The 15,188-nt window shown below is 46.2% G+C and overlaps 1 protein-coding gene across 1 annotated transcript in view; it reads left to right on the forward strand.

Annotated features, from left to right (window-relative positions):
- The first annotated feature begins 946 nt into the window (after positions 1 to 946).
- Positions 947 to 15,188, forward strand: part of lrtm2a (leucine-rich repeats and transmembrane domains 2a) — a 51,252-nt gene continuing 37,010 nt past the window's right edge. The window contains exon 1 of the mRNA XM_042318123.1: positions 947 to 1,564. The gene's annotated coding sequence lies outside the window, so the exon portion shown is untranslated. The remainder of the gene's footprint in view (positions 1,565 to 15,188) is intronic.

Here is a 15,188-nt window from a genome sequence, read left to right on the forward strand (position 1 = left end):
TCTCTCTCTCCCCCTTCCTCTCTCTCTCCCCTTCCTCTCTCTCTCCCCCTTCTCTCTCTCTCTCCCCTTCCTCTCTCTCTCCCCCTTCCCTCTCTCTCTCTCCCCCCCTCTCTCTCTCTCTCCCCCTTCCCCTCTCTCCCCCTCTGCTCTCTCTCTCTTCCTCTCTCTCTCTCTCCCCCCTTCCTCTCTCTCTCTCCCCCTGCCTCTCTCTCTCCCTCCCTCTCCCCTTCTCTCCCCCTTCCTCTCTCTCTCCCCCTGCCTCTCTCTCTCCCCCTTCCTCTCTCTCTCCCCTTCCTCTCTCTCTCCCCCTGCCTCTCTCTCCCCCTGCCCTCTCTCTCTCCCCCCCCTTCCTCTCTCTCTCTCTCTCCCCTTCCCTCTCTCTCTCCCCTTCCCCTCTCTCTCCCCCTGCTACTCTCTCTCTCTTCCTCTCTCCTATCGCGCTCTCATCCATCTCTCTCTGTTTGTCCTCCATTTAAAAAGCCCATCCCTCTCTTTCTCAATGACTCTAGCAAACGGCTCGTCTTTCCCTGTCTACCCGTTGCCAAACACTCACACACACACACACACACACGCAAACACTCACACACACACAAACCGATACATGCAGAGCCAGTCTACCACCTAACGTGAGGGACTGAGAAAATGAAATGAGTCAAAAGAGCGAACGCAACAAAATGAGAGAATAAAAGAGGAGGAGGAAGATGTATATCTGCTGTGAGATCAGCTGATATTCTCTCTCTCTCTTCTCTCTCTCTCTCTCTCTCTCTCTCTCTCTCTCTCTCTCTCTCTCTCTCTCTCTGTCTCTCTCTCTCTCTCTCTCTCCCTCTCTCTCTCTCTCTCTTTCTGTCTCTATCCCCCTCCCCCTCTCTCTCTCCCCCTCTCTCTCTTTCTGTCTCTCTCTCTCCCCCTCTCTCTCTCCCCCCCTCTCTCTCTCTCTCTCTCAGCTCAGACAGAAGCAACACACTCTAATGTTACTATTTTTGACAAGCTGCCCCTCACACACATTCACACACTCAACACACACACTCCTGCCGCATGCACGACTGCACACAAATACACAAACCCACACACTCTCTCTCTCTCTCTCTCTCTCACACATACACACACAAAAAGACATCCGCTGGATACTGGCACACGCTGGAGCAGAGGAATCAGAAACATAGCGACACAGAAGGGCTAGCAGGCAGACAGGCAGGCGGAAACACAATCCCTGTACTGGACTGGACTGGGAGAGACTATACTGGGAGGCAGATGTACTGTACTGGGATATATTTATACTGGGGAGGCTAACCTCGTCATGGCAACAAACCGACCTCTCTAAGGATTAAACTTCTCTTCCTCCAAAGGACTTCATCCTCCTTCCTCCTCATCTCTTCATTCATTTTTCACCTTCCTTTTTTTCTACAATCGTTCCTTTTAAAATTTGATTGGTTGTTGCTGCCAGCCGGAGATCGATGTGAGGATTATACCAACAGCTCTTTCTCTCCGTTTCTTTACGTTAGGATAGATTTTTTGTGACGGTTTTGGCGTTGGGGTTGGTGGTGGGTGGCTGGTATTTTGGAAGGTGAGTGTTTTGGTTCTCTTTCGCCACCCTCTGTGTTCTTTCACAAATAAACACACACACACACACACACACACACACACACACACACACACACACACACACACACACACACACACACACACACACACACACACACCACACAATCTAAACACACTAAAACAACCGCACGCAAATAACGCACAAATTGTCAAGATGGCTTTGCCTTATAGACAATAAGTGTTTAATTGCCACGTGTGAATGACAGTTGTTGATTCTTTCCAGATGTACATTAAAGATGTTACATGTATTCCCTTTGACTGTGTGGTGGGTTACATTGTTTCCTCCAACTCAATACTCCACAGGTCTTAATGATCGGTGTGTGTGTGTGTGTGTGTGTGTGTGCGTGTGTGAAATGATGCTCTATATCAGGGATGTCTGACAACATTGTCACCAGTAGAAACACACACACACACACACACACACACAGAGCGAGAGTGAGATGTAGACACGTGTGTGTGTGTATGTGTGTGTGTATGTATGTGTGTATGTGTGTGTGCTTGCGTGCGTGCATGCGTGTGTGTGTGTGTGTGTGATAATCTAAACCATGCCCTGTATGTTCAGATAACTGCCAAAATAAAGGAACTGTGAAGTGTCTTACTAGGGCGTTGGGTCTCCACCAGCCAGAACAGCATCAATGCACCTTGACATAGATTCTACAAGTGTCTTACTAGGGCGTTGGGTCTCCACCAGCCAGAACAGCATCAATGCACCTTGACATAGATTCTACAAGTGTCTGGGACCCTATTGGAGGGAGGTGACCCCATTATTCCACCAGACAATTCATCATTTGGTGTTTTGTTGACGGTGGTCTCAGGCACCGCTTCAGAATCTACCATAAATGTTCAACTGGGTTGAGATCTGGTGACTGAGACACACACACACACACACACACACACACACACACACACACACACACACACACACACACACACACACACACACACACACACACACACACACACACACACACACACACACACACCCTTTAAACCCCCTATGCTTCTTTGAGACCCCTCTTTCCAAGCCACTGAGACCCCTTCTTCTAGCCATGGTAGACACAACAATGGGCCCCTGGGCATGTTTATACATGACTCTAAGCATGATGGGATATTAATTGCTTAATTAACTAAGGAACCACACCTGTGTGGAAGCACCTGCTTTCAATATACACTACCATTCAAACGTTTGGGGTCGCTTAGAAATGTCTTTGTTTTTGAAACAAAAGCATTGTTTTTGTCCATTAAAATAACATCAAATTGATCAGAAATACAGTGTAGACATTGTTCATGTTGTAAAAGACTATTGTAGCTGGAAACGGCAGATTTTTTATGTAATATCTACATAGGTGTACAGAGGCCCATTATCAGCAACCATCACTCCTGTGTTCCAACGGCATGTTGTGTTATCTAATCCAAGTTCATCATTTTAAAAGGCTAATTGATCATTAGAAAACACTTTTGCAATTATGTTAGCACAGCTGAAATCTGTTCTGATTAAAGATGGAATAAAACTGGCCTTCTGTAGACTAGTTGAGTATCTGGAGCATCAGCATTTGTGGGTTCGATTACAGGCTCAAAATGGCCAGAAACAATGAACTTTCTTCTCAAACTCGTCAGTCTATTCTTGTTCTGAGACATGAAGGCTAATTCCATACGAGAAATTGACAAGAAAGTGAAGATCTCATACAACGCTGTGTACTACTCCCTTCACAGAACAAACTGGGTCTAACCAGAATAGAAAGAAGGAGTGGGAGGCCTAGAAGGCCTAGAAGGTCAGCATCCCGGAGTCGCCTCTTCACTGTTGACGTTGAGACTGGTGTTTTGCTATTTAATGAAGCTGCACTGTATTTCTGATCAATATAATGTTATTTTAATATATGGAAAAATGTGCTTTTCTTTAAAAAAAACAAGGACATTTCTAAGTGACCACAAACTTTTGAACGGTAGTGTACGCTGTGTCTGTCATTTACCCAAGAGTTCCCTTTATTTTGGCAGTTACCAGTATGTGAGTTTATGTTTTGTTTACTGAGTGTATTGGCAGCTAGCTAGCTAGTCTCCACACACAGCACTTACTCATACTATAGCTCCTAGATCCTAACATAGCTCCTAGTTCCTAACATAGGTCCTAGTTCCTACTATAGCTCCTAGTTCCTACTATAACTCCTAGTTCCTACTATAGCTCCTAGTTCCTAGTTTTACTCCTATCTCTCTAGTCCTATTTCTCTAGTCCTATCTCTCTAGTCCTATCTCTCTACTCCTATCTCTCTAGTCCTATCTCTCTACTCCTATCTCTCTACTCCTATTTCTCTAGTCCTAGTCCTATCTCTCTAGTCCTATCTCTCTCCTGTCTCTCTAGTCCTGTCTCTCTAGTCCTATCTCTCTATTCCTATCTCTCTACTCCTATTTCTCTAGTCCTGTATCTCTAGTCCTATCTCTCTAGTCCTGTCTCTCTAGTCCTATCTCTCTACTCCTATCTCTCTAGTCCTATCTCTCTAGTCCTGTATCTCTCTACTCCTGTCTCTCTAGTCCTATCTCTCTAGTCCTGTCTCTCTACTCCTATCTCTCTAGTCCTGTCTCTCAACTCCTATCTCTCTAGTCCTGTCTCTCTACTCCTAGCTCCAGTTTCTCTCCTCTCCTTTGTGTGGATACCCTCAATAATTGATACTTGGAGCAGGCAGGCTGCCTTCCCTTTGTTAGCATGGCTGCTTTGTTCCAAGCAGCAACACACTGTACAGACGTTATTGACTCAGGAGGCGAGGCCAGGGTTTCATCTCAATACATCTGTATGGCCATGTGTGTGTATATAATACTATCTACTGACTGACATGAAGAGGGGAAGAGGACAGCTGGGGTGACTGACTGGAGGGGGTGTTTGTTTACTGCTGTGTTATTAGTGAGAAAGGTGTCACACTCACACACACACACACACACACACACACACACACACACACACACACACACACACACACACACACACACACACACACACACACACACAAGTATCACTGTACGCGTTAGTACAAGGTATGTGCTGACAGCAAGCTTGTGGTTGGAGGAATGAGGGGAATGACGGAGGAGTGGGGAGGAGGATGAGAGCAGGAGAAGAGGTGTGACTGTCCCTCCACTCACCAGCACGCAGGCCACATTGACACCGAATATTTATGTCTTGGAAGGGCCGGGTGTGGGGAGTGATTGACTGTGGTATAAAAAGCCTTCTGAGAATATAGACGGCTTTAGCGCCATAGAGCCTGACCTCCAAACCTGTCAACCAACCAAACAACTTCTGATCTGGAAAATAAAACAGTGTTCAAGAGCACATCTAGGGTCACATGACTGTTTCCAAATCCTGTCCTTTAACATGGGTGAAACAGATCCTACAAGTTTGTTTACACTTCGTCAGCCATTTTATAGCTCCCTGGTTAAAGGGTTCAGGTCAGAGATCTACGTCCTGTTTAAAATGGAAGGGGAAGAGGAGCACAGGGAAGAGGAGAGCATTCACAGAGGTCTGGCACACTCTCTGAGGAGGTTGAGGTCAGTACAGAGGTCTGGAACACTCTCTGAGGAGGTGGAGGTCAGTACAGAGGTCTGGAACACTCTCTGAGGAGGTGGAGGTCAGTACAGAGGTCTGGAACACTCTCTGAGGAGGTGGAGGTCAGTACAGAGGTCTGGAACACTCTCTGAGGAGGTGGAGGTCAGTACAGAGGTCTGGAACACTCTCTGAGGAGGTGGAGGTCAGTACAGAGGTCTGGAACACTCTCTGAGGAGGTGGAGGTCAGTACAGAGGTCTGGAACACTCTCTGAGGAGGTTGAGGTCAGTACAGAGGTCTGGAACACTCTCTGAGGAGGTGGAGGTCAGTACAGAGGTCTGGAACACTCTCTGAGGAGGTGGAGGTCAGTACAGAGGTCTGGAACACTCTCTGAGGAGGTGGAGGTCAGTACAGAGGTCTGGAACACTCTCTGAGGAGGTTGAGGTCAGTACAGAAAACAGTGAAACCAGAGAGGCAGTTAGACTTCCTTGTGGACCCCAGGAAGAGTAGCTGCTACTTCTGCTAATGGGGATCCTAATGAATAAATAAACAAAAAACAGACAAACAGGCTGGTAGAAAAACAGGCAGTCAGACGAACAGGCTGGTGGACAAACAGGCAGTCAGACAAACAGGCTGGTAGACAAACAGGCAGTCAGACAAACAGGCTGGTGGACAAACAGGCAGTCAGACAAACAGGCTGGTAGACAAACAGGCTGGTAGACAAATAGGCTGGTAGACAAACAGGCAGTCAGACAAACAGCATGGTAGACAAATAGGCAGTCAGACAAGCAGGCTGGTAGACAAACAGGCAGTCAGACAAACAGGCAGTCAGACAAACAGCATGGTAGACAAACAGGCAGTCAGACAAACAGGAAGTCAGACAAACAGGCAGTCAGACAAACAGGAAGTCAGACAAACAGGCAGTCAGACAAACAGGCTGGTAGACAAACAGGCTGGTAGACAAACAGGCTGGTAGACAAACAGGCTGTTAGACAAACAGGCAGTCAGACAAACAGGCTGGTAGACAAACAGGCTGGTAGACAAACAGGCAGTCAGACAATCAGGCACTCAGACAAACAGGCTGGTAGACAAACAGGCAGTCACACAAACAGGCTGGTAGACAAACAGGCAGTCAGACAAACAGGCTGGTGGACAAACAGGCAGTCAGACAAACAGGCTGGTAGACAAACAGGCTGATAGACACACACACCTGTCTAGAATAACAGTCTGGACCTTATCATCACAGATCTTCTAGAATAACAGACAGTTTGGACCTTATCATCACAGACCTGTCTAGAATAACAGACAGTCTGGACCTTATTATCACAGACCTGTCTAGAATAACAGACAGTCATCACAGGATGAGGGTCTCAGTCAGGTTGAGACTGGTCTTCTACTATTGATTTAATGTATTGTTATTCTCATTAACATTGTTGTTGTAGCTGGTGTTAATGGTAATCCCATTTCAACTACTATTACTACTGATGTCTTATTGATGCTGGTACCACCATTGTTGTCATATGTAGACCAACACAATGGAAGTCGTTTAACTGGCCGTGTCAATAAAGTCTACTGAATTAAGAGAAGGTGGAGGTAGAACTGGAGAGAGGAGAGATGTGTTGGATAATGTTGCTGTCTGCTTGTGGTCTGGTGTTCAGGATGGAGAGGTAGTAACATCTCTGCTTGTCGTCTGGTGTTCAGGATGGAGAGGTAGTAACATCTCTGCTTGTGGTCTGATGTTCAGGATGGAGAGGTAGTAACATCTCTGCTTGTGGTCTGGTGTTCAGGATGGAGAGGTAGTAACATCTCTGCTTGTGGTCTGGTGTTCAGGGAGACAGACAGTAACATCTCTGCTTGTGGCCTGGTGTTCAGGATGGAGAGGTAGTAACATCTCTGTTTGTGGTCTGGTGTTCAGGGAGACAGACAGTAACATCTCTGCTTGTGGTCTGGTGGATGGAGAGGTAGTAACATCTCTCTCTGCTGGTGTTGTGGTCTGGTGTTCAGAGTAACATCTCTGCTTGTGGTCTGGAGAGGTAGTAACATCTCTGCTTGTGGTCTGGTGTTCAGGTCTGGAGAGGTAGTAACATCTCTGCTTGTGGTCTGGTGTTCAGGATGGAGAGGTAGTAACATCTCTGCTTGTGGTCTGGTGTTCAGGGAGACAGACAGTAACATCTCTGCTTGTGGTCTGGTGTTCAGGATGGAGAGGTAGTAACATCTCTGCTTGTGGTCTGGTGTTCAGGATGGAGAGGTAGTAACATCTCTGCTTGTGGTCTGGTGTTCAGGATGGAGAGGTAGTAACATCTCTGCTTGTGGTCTGGTGTTCAGGATGGAGAGGTAGTAACATCTCTGCTTGTGGTCTGGTGTTCAGGATGGAGAGGTAGTAACATCTCTGCTTGTGGTCTGGTGTTCAGGATGGAGAGGTAGTAACATCTCTGGTGTGGTCAGGATGGAGTAACAGTGTTAGTAACATCTCTGCTTGTGGTCTGGTGTTCAGGATGGAGAGGTAGTAACATCTCTGCTTGTGGTCTGGTGTTCAGGATGGAGAGGTAGTAACAGTGGTCTGTTCAGGTGGAGAGGTAGTAACATCTCTGCTTGTGGTCTGGTGTTCAGGATGGAGAGGTAGTAACATCTCTGCTTGTGGTCTGGTGGAGAGGTAGTAACATCTCTGCTTGTGGTCTGGTGGAGAGGTAGTAACATCTCTGCTTGTGGTCTGGTGTTCAGGGAGACAGACAGTAACATCTCTGCTTGTGGCCTGGTGTTCAGGATGGAGAGGTAGTAACATCTCTGCTTGTGGTCTGGTGTTCAGGATGGAGAGGTAGTAACATCTCTGTAACATCTCTGTGGTCTGGTGTTCAGGATGGAGTAACATCTCTGCTTGTGGTAGTAACATCTCTGCTTGTGGTCTGGTGTTCAGGGAGACAGGAGAGGTAGTAACATCTCTGCTTGTGGTCTGGTGTTCAGGATGGAGAGGTAGTAACATCTCTGCTTGTGGTCTGGTGGTCAACATCTCTGGTGGTCTGGTGTTCAGGATGGTAGGTAGTAACATCTCTGCTTGTGGTCTGGTGTTCAGGGAGACAGACAGTAACATCTGCTTGTGGTCTTGTGTCTCAGGTGTAGTAACATCTCTGCTTGATGGTCTGGTGTTCAGGAGAGGGTAACATCTCTGCTTGTGGTCTGTTGAGAGGTAGTAACATCTCTGCTTGTGGTCTGGTGTTCAGGATGGAGAGGTAGTAACATCTCTGCTTGTGGTCAGGGATGGAGAGGTAGTAACATCTCTGCTTGTGGTCTGGTGTTCAGGATGGACAGGTAGTAACATCTCTGCTTGTGGTCTGGTGTTTGGAGGTAACATCTCTGCTTGTGGTCTGGTGTTCAGGATAGTAACATCTCTGCTTGTGGTCTGGTGTTCAGGATGGAGAGGTAGTAACATCTCTGCTTGTGGTCTGGTGTTCAGGATGGAGAGGTAGTAACATCTCTGCTTGTGGTCTGGTGTTCAGGGTGGAGAGGTAGTAACATCTCTGCTTGTGGTCTGGTGTTCAGGATGGAGAGGTAGTAACATCTCTGCTTGTGGTCTGGTGTTCAGGATGGAGAGGCAGTAACATATCTAATGATGGCACTAACCCCTCCAGAGGGACACCGCAGGTTAAGGAGCCAATGTGGATGTTTTCTCCAACCCTCCCAAGAGAGCTATTAGCACTAAGTCTCTACCTCTCGCCAGAGGAGTGCTAGACAGTAACCGAACCATGGTTGTAGTAAATGACTCTAAGACAGTAAGGATCGTCCACGAGAGTTACAATCCGTCACTTCAGACATTTCAGCGTTGGCAGTCTGTCTGTAAATGTAGACCAGAATATTCCACCTAGCCCTCTGACCTACCCTCTCTCATCTCTGTCACTGGGGTCAGGGATCAGGGGTATTTATATTTGGAGGTTTTCGAGACGCTTCAGAGAAATGGGAAGCGTAGGTGAACTCTTCGACTGTGGTGACACTGTCCTCGGAAGGCAGTTGTCAAGGTTCAGGGGTCAACAGGAAGGAGTATTTACAGACTGAATTTGAAGGAAAGGTACCTGTCCTATAATGGTAGAGGGTTTCCTCATTTTGCTGTTGACCTATGTGCTCTCTGTCTCCGTCACCTGACTGTAGGGTCAGGGGTCAACAGGAGTATTTATAGTTGAAGGTAAAGGTCAACAGGTCGTACCACTGTGCCTGTCCTAAAATGGCTTCTCAGAGTCAGTTTGGAGAAACGCTCTCTAATTCTGGATGCTGTCCCTAACTCGTGTTATCAAATCAAATCAAAGTGTATTTGTCACGTGCACCGAATACAACAGGTGTAGTAGACCTTATAAAGTGAAATGCTGAATACAACAGGTGTAGTAGACCTTATAAAGTTAAATGCTGAATACAACAGGTGTAGTAGACCTTATAAAGTGAAATGCTGAATACAACAGGTGTAGTAGACCTTATAAAGTTAAATGCTGAATACAACAGGTGTAGTAGACCTTACCGAATACAACAGGTGTAGACCTTATAAAGTTAAATGCTGAATACAATAGGTGTAGTAGACCTTATAAAGTTAAATGCTGAATACAACAGGTGTAGACCCTATAAAGTTAAATGCTAACCAACAGTGCTATTTCTAAGGAAAAAAATAGGTATTAGGTAAACAATAGATAAATAAAGAAATACAATTAAATAAAAAAAAACAGTAAAATGACCGTGAAAATAACAGTATTGAGGCTCTATACAGGGTATTACGGTACAGAGTCAATGTGGAGGCTATATACAGGGTATTACGGTACAGAGTCAATGTGGAGGCTCTATACAGGGTATTACGGTACAGAGTCAATGTGGAGGCTATATACAGGGTATTACGGTACAGAGTCAATGTGGAGGCTATATACAGGGGGTACCGGTACAGAGTCAATGTGGAGGCTATATACAGGGTATTACGGTACAGAGTCAATGTGGAGGCTCTATACAGGGTATTACGGTACAGAGTCAATGTGGAGGCTATATACAGGGGGTACCGGTACAGAGTCAATGTGGAGGCTATATACAGGGTATTACGGTACAGAGTCAATGTGGAGGCTCTATACAGGGTATTACGGTACAGAGTCAATGTGGAGGCTATATACAGGGTATTACGGTACAGAGTCAATGTGGAGGCTATATACAGGTGGTACCAGTACAGAGTCAATGTGGAGGCTATATACAGGGGGTACCGGTACAGAGTCAATGTGGAGGCTATATACAGGGTATTACGGTACAGAGTCAATGTGGAGGCTATATACAGGGTATTACGGTACAGAGTCAATGTGGAGGCTCTATACAGGGTATTACGGTACAGAGTCAATGTGGAGGCTATATACAGGGTATTACGGTACAGAGTCAATGTGGAGGCTATATACAGGTGGTACCGGTACAGAGTCAATGTGGAGGCTATATACAGGTGGTACTGGTACAGAGTCAATGTGGAGGCTATATACAGGTGGTACCGGTACAGAGTCAATGTGGAGGCTATATACAGGTGGTACCGGTACAGAGTCAGTGTGGAGGCTATATACAGGGGGTACCGGTACAGAGTCAGTGTGGAGGCTATATACAGGTGGTACCGGTACAGAGTCAGTGTGGAGGCTATATACAGGTGGTACCGGTACAGAGTCAGTGTGGAGGCTATATACAGGGGGTACCGGTACAGAGTCAATGCGGACGCTATATACAGGGGGCACCGGTTGGTCGGGCTAATTTTCCTCTGTTAAAGTACTAAGAGAGAGAGTGGAGAGGTTCAGCTGTGTGTTCATCAGACCGCTCACATCAGCACAGCTTCTATCCAGACCTCCTGTGTTCTCCAACACACACTGTCAGCCAATCAGCATCCAGAGCTGGCCCCTCCAACACACACACTGTCAGCCAATCAGCATCCAGAGCTGGCCCCTCCAACACTCACACGGTCAGCCAATCAGCATCCAGAGCTGGCCCCTCCAACACACACACTGTCAGCCAATCAGCATCCAGAGCTGGCCCCTCCAACACACACACTGTCAGCCAATCAGCATCCAGAGCTGGCCCCTCCAACACACACACTGTCAGCCAATCAGCATCCAGAGCTGGCCCCTCCAACACACACACTGTCAGCCAATCAGCATCCAGAGCTGGCCCCTCCAACACACACACTGTCAGCCAATCAGCATCCAGAGCTGGCCCCTCCAACACACACACTGTCAGCCAATCAGCATCGATGAAGCGGAGCAGCCTGTGTGGCCACTCAGAGGGTGGATGGGTGAAGCTGAAGATTGAAGTGCCTTTGAACAGGGAACGTTCTGAGGAGTCAGGGCACAGCGGTTTGAGTGAGTCAAGACCACTAACACTGCTGGGTTTCCTGTGTGTATCCAGAACGACCCACCACCCAAAGGACATCCAGACAACTGGACACAACTGTGGGAAGCATTGGGGTCAACATGGACCAGCATCCCTGTGGAACGCTGTCGACACCTTGTAGAGTCCCATGACCCAACGAGTTGAAGCTGCTCTGAGGGGAAAAGGGGGGCTGGTGGGGGGGAGGTGTTGTTAATGTTTTGCACACCATATGCTCAACAGAATAACTCAGTAGGATCAGTCTTCTTTAAGACTGCAGTAGGATCAGTCTTATTTAAGACTGCAGTAGGATCAGTCTTCTTTAAGACTGCAGTAGGATCAGTCTTCTTTAAGACTGCAGTAGGATCAGTCTTCTTTAAGACTGCAGTAGGATCAGTCTTCTTTAAGACTGCAGTAGGATCAGTCTTCTTTAAGACTGCAGTAGGATCAGTCTTCTTTAAGACTGCAGTAGGATCAGTCTTCTTTAAGACTGCAGTAGGATCAGTCTTCTTTAAGACTGCAGTAGGATCAGTCTTATTTAAGACTGCAGTAGGATCAGTCTTCTTTAAGACTGCAGTAGGATCAGTCTTATTTAAGACTGCAGTAGGATCAGTCTTCTTTAAGACTGCAGTAGGATGGATAAGCAGTGATATCTAATATGGTTTATCAAGACTGCAGTAGGATGGATAAGCAGTGATATTTAATATGGTTTATCAAGACTGCAGTAGGATGGATAAGCAGTGATATTTAATATGGTTTATCAAGACTGCAGTAGGATGGATAAGTAGTGATATTTAATATGGTTTATCAAGACTGCAGTAGGATGGATAAGCAGTGATATTTAATAAGGTTTCAAGTTGACATAAATCAGACAGTTAGAAAGTCAGTGGGGTGTGTGTTGGGGGCTCAGTGTGTCAGAGAGCTACCACTCTCTCCCCAGACACACAGACCTGTTTTCCTTCCTATCCCTCCAAGGTAGAATCCCCACAGTGCTTACCTCTCTGTCTGTCTGAACAACAGGGTAGCCTGACTAGCCAGACCTCCCTCCTCTCTCCTATCCCGCCAAGGTAGAATCCCCACAGTGCTTACCTCTCTGTCTGTCTGAACAACAGGTTAGCCTGACAAGCCAGACCTCTCTCCATCTCTCTGTTTCTTATCTCTCTCCTTCCCTCTCTCAGTACTCCGATATCTCTCTCTCCTTCCCTCTCTCTCAGTACTCCGATATCTCTCTCTCCTTCCCTCTCTCAGTACTCCGATATCTCTCTCTCCTTCCCTCTCTCTCAGTACTCCGATATCTCTCTCTCCTTCCCTCTCTCAGTAATCTGATCTCTCTCTCTCCTTCCCTCTCTCAGTAATCTGCTGATATCTCTCTCTCCTTCCCTCTCTAATTAATCTAATATCTCTCCCTCTCCTTCCCTCTCTAATTAATCTAATATCTCTCCCTCTCCTTCCCTCTCTAATTCATCTAATATCTCTCCCTCTCCTTCCCTCTCCCAGTACTCTGATATCTCTCTCTCCTTCCGTCTCCCAGTACTCTGATATCTCTCTCTCCTTCCCTCTCTAATTAATCTAATATCTCTCCCTCTCCTTCCCTCTCCCAGTACTCTGATATCTCTCTCTCCTTCCGTCTCCCAGTACTCTGATATCTCTCTCTCCTTCCCTCTCTAATTAATCTAATATCTCTCCCTCTCCTTCTCTCTAATTAATCTAATATCTCTTCCTCTCTCCTAATATCCCTCCTTCCCTCTCTCAGTACTCTGATCTCTCTCTCCTTCCCTCTCCCAGTACTCTCCTTCCCTCTCTCTCAGTAATCTGATATCTCTCTCTCCTTCCCTCTCTAATTTCTAATATCTCCTCTCCTTCCCTCTCTAATTAATCTAATATCTCTCTCTCTCCTTCCCTCTCTCCCAGTACTCTGATATCTCTCTCTCCTTCCCTCTCTAATTAATCTCTCCTCTCCTTCCCTCTCCCAGTACTCTGATATCTCTCTCTCCTTCCCTCTCTAATTAATCTAATATGTCTCCCTCTCCTTCCCTCTCCCAGTACTCTGATATCTCTCTCTCCTTCCCTCTCTAATTAATCTAATATCTCTCCCTCTCCTTCCCTCTCCCAGTACTCTGATATCTCTCTCTCCTTCCCTCTCTAATTAATCTAATATGTCTCCCTCTCCTTCCCTCTCCCAGTACTCTGATATCTCTCTCTCCTTCCCTCTCTAATTAATCTAATATCTCTCTCTCTCTCCTTCCTCTCCCAGTACTCTGATATCTCTCTCTCCTTCCTCTCCCTAATCTAATATGTCTCTCTCTCTCTCTCTCCTTCCCTCTCCCAGTACTCTGATATCTCTCTCTCCTTCCCTCTCTAATTATGTCTCCCTCTCCTTCCCTCTCCCAGTACTCTGATCTCTCTCTCTCCTTCCCTCTCTAATTAATCTAATATGTATCTCTCTCCTTCCCTCTCCCAGTACTCTGATATCTCTCTCTCCTTCCCTCTCTAATTAATCTAATATCTCTCTCTCCTTCCCTCTCCCAGTACTCTGATATCTCTCTCTCCTTCCCTCTCTAATTAATCTAATATGTCTCCCTCTCCTTCCCTCTCCCAGTACTCTGATATCTCTCTCTCCTTCCCTCTCTAATTAATCTAATATGTCTCCCTCTCCTTCCGTCTCCCAGTACTCTGATATCTCTCTCTCCTTCCCTCTCTCAGTAATCTGATATCTCTCTCTCCTTCCCTCTCTAATTAATCTAATATGTCTCCCTCTCCTTCCCTCTCTAATTAATCTAATATGTCTCCCTCTCCTTCCCTCTCCCAGTACTCTGATATCTCTCTCTCCTTCCCTCTCAGTAATCTGATATCTCTCTCCTTCCCTCTCTAATTAATCTAATATGTCTCCCTCTCCTTCCCTCTCTAATTAATCTAATATCTCTCCCTCTCCTTCCCTCTCCCAGTACTCTGATATCTCTCTCTCCTTCCGTCTCCCAGTACTCTGATATCTCTCTCTCCTTCCCTCTCTAATTAATCTAATATGTCTCCCTCTCCTTCCCTCTCTAATTAATCTAATATGTCTCTCTCTCCTTCCCTCTCCCAGTACTCTGATATCTCTCTCTCCTTCCCTCTCTAATTAATCTAATATGTCTCCCTCTCCTTCCGTCTCCCAGTACTCTGATATCTCTCTCTCCTTCCCTCTCTCAGTAATCTGATATCTCTCTCTCCTTCCCTCTCTAATTAATCTAATATGTCTCCCTCTCCTTCCCTCTCTAATTAATCTAATATGTCTCCCTCTCCTTCCGTCTCCCAGTACTCTGATATCTCTCTCTCCTTCCCTCTCTCAGTAATCTGATATCTCTCTCTCCTTCCCTCTCTAATTAATCTAATATCTCTCCCTCTCCTTCCGTCTCCCAGTACTCTGATATCTCTCTCTCCTTCCCTCTCTAATTAATCTAATATGTCTCCCTCTCCTTCCGTCTCCCAGTACTCTGATATCAACTCAAAGGGCTTCATTGGCATGGGAAACATGTGAAATAGATAATAAACAAAAGTGAAATAATCAATCAAAAATGAACAGCTAACATTTCTCAGAGGTTACAATACAGTGTCGCAACGATGTGCAAATAGTTAAAGTACAAAAGGGAAAATAAATAAACATAAATATATGTTGTATTTACAATGGTGTCTGTTCTTCACTGGTTGCCATTTTGTTGTGGCAACAGG

Source organism: Oncorhynchus tshawytscha, unplaced genomic scaffold (genome assembly GCF_018296145.1).
Source record: "Oncorhynchus tshawytscha isolate Ot180627B unplaced genomic scaffold, Otsh_v2.0 Un_contig_2864_pilon_pilon, whole genome shotgun sequence".
NCBI classification, from domain to species: domain Eukaryota; kingdom Metazoa; phylum Chordata; class Actinopteri; order Salmoniformes; family Salmonidae; genus Oncorhynchus; species Oncorhynchus tshawytscha.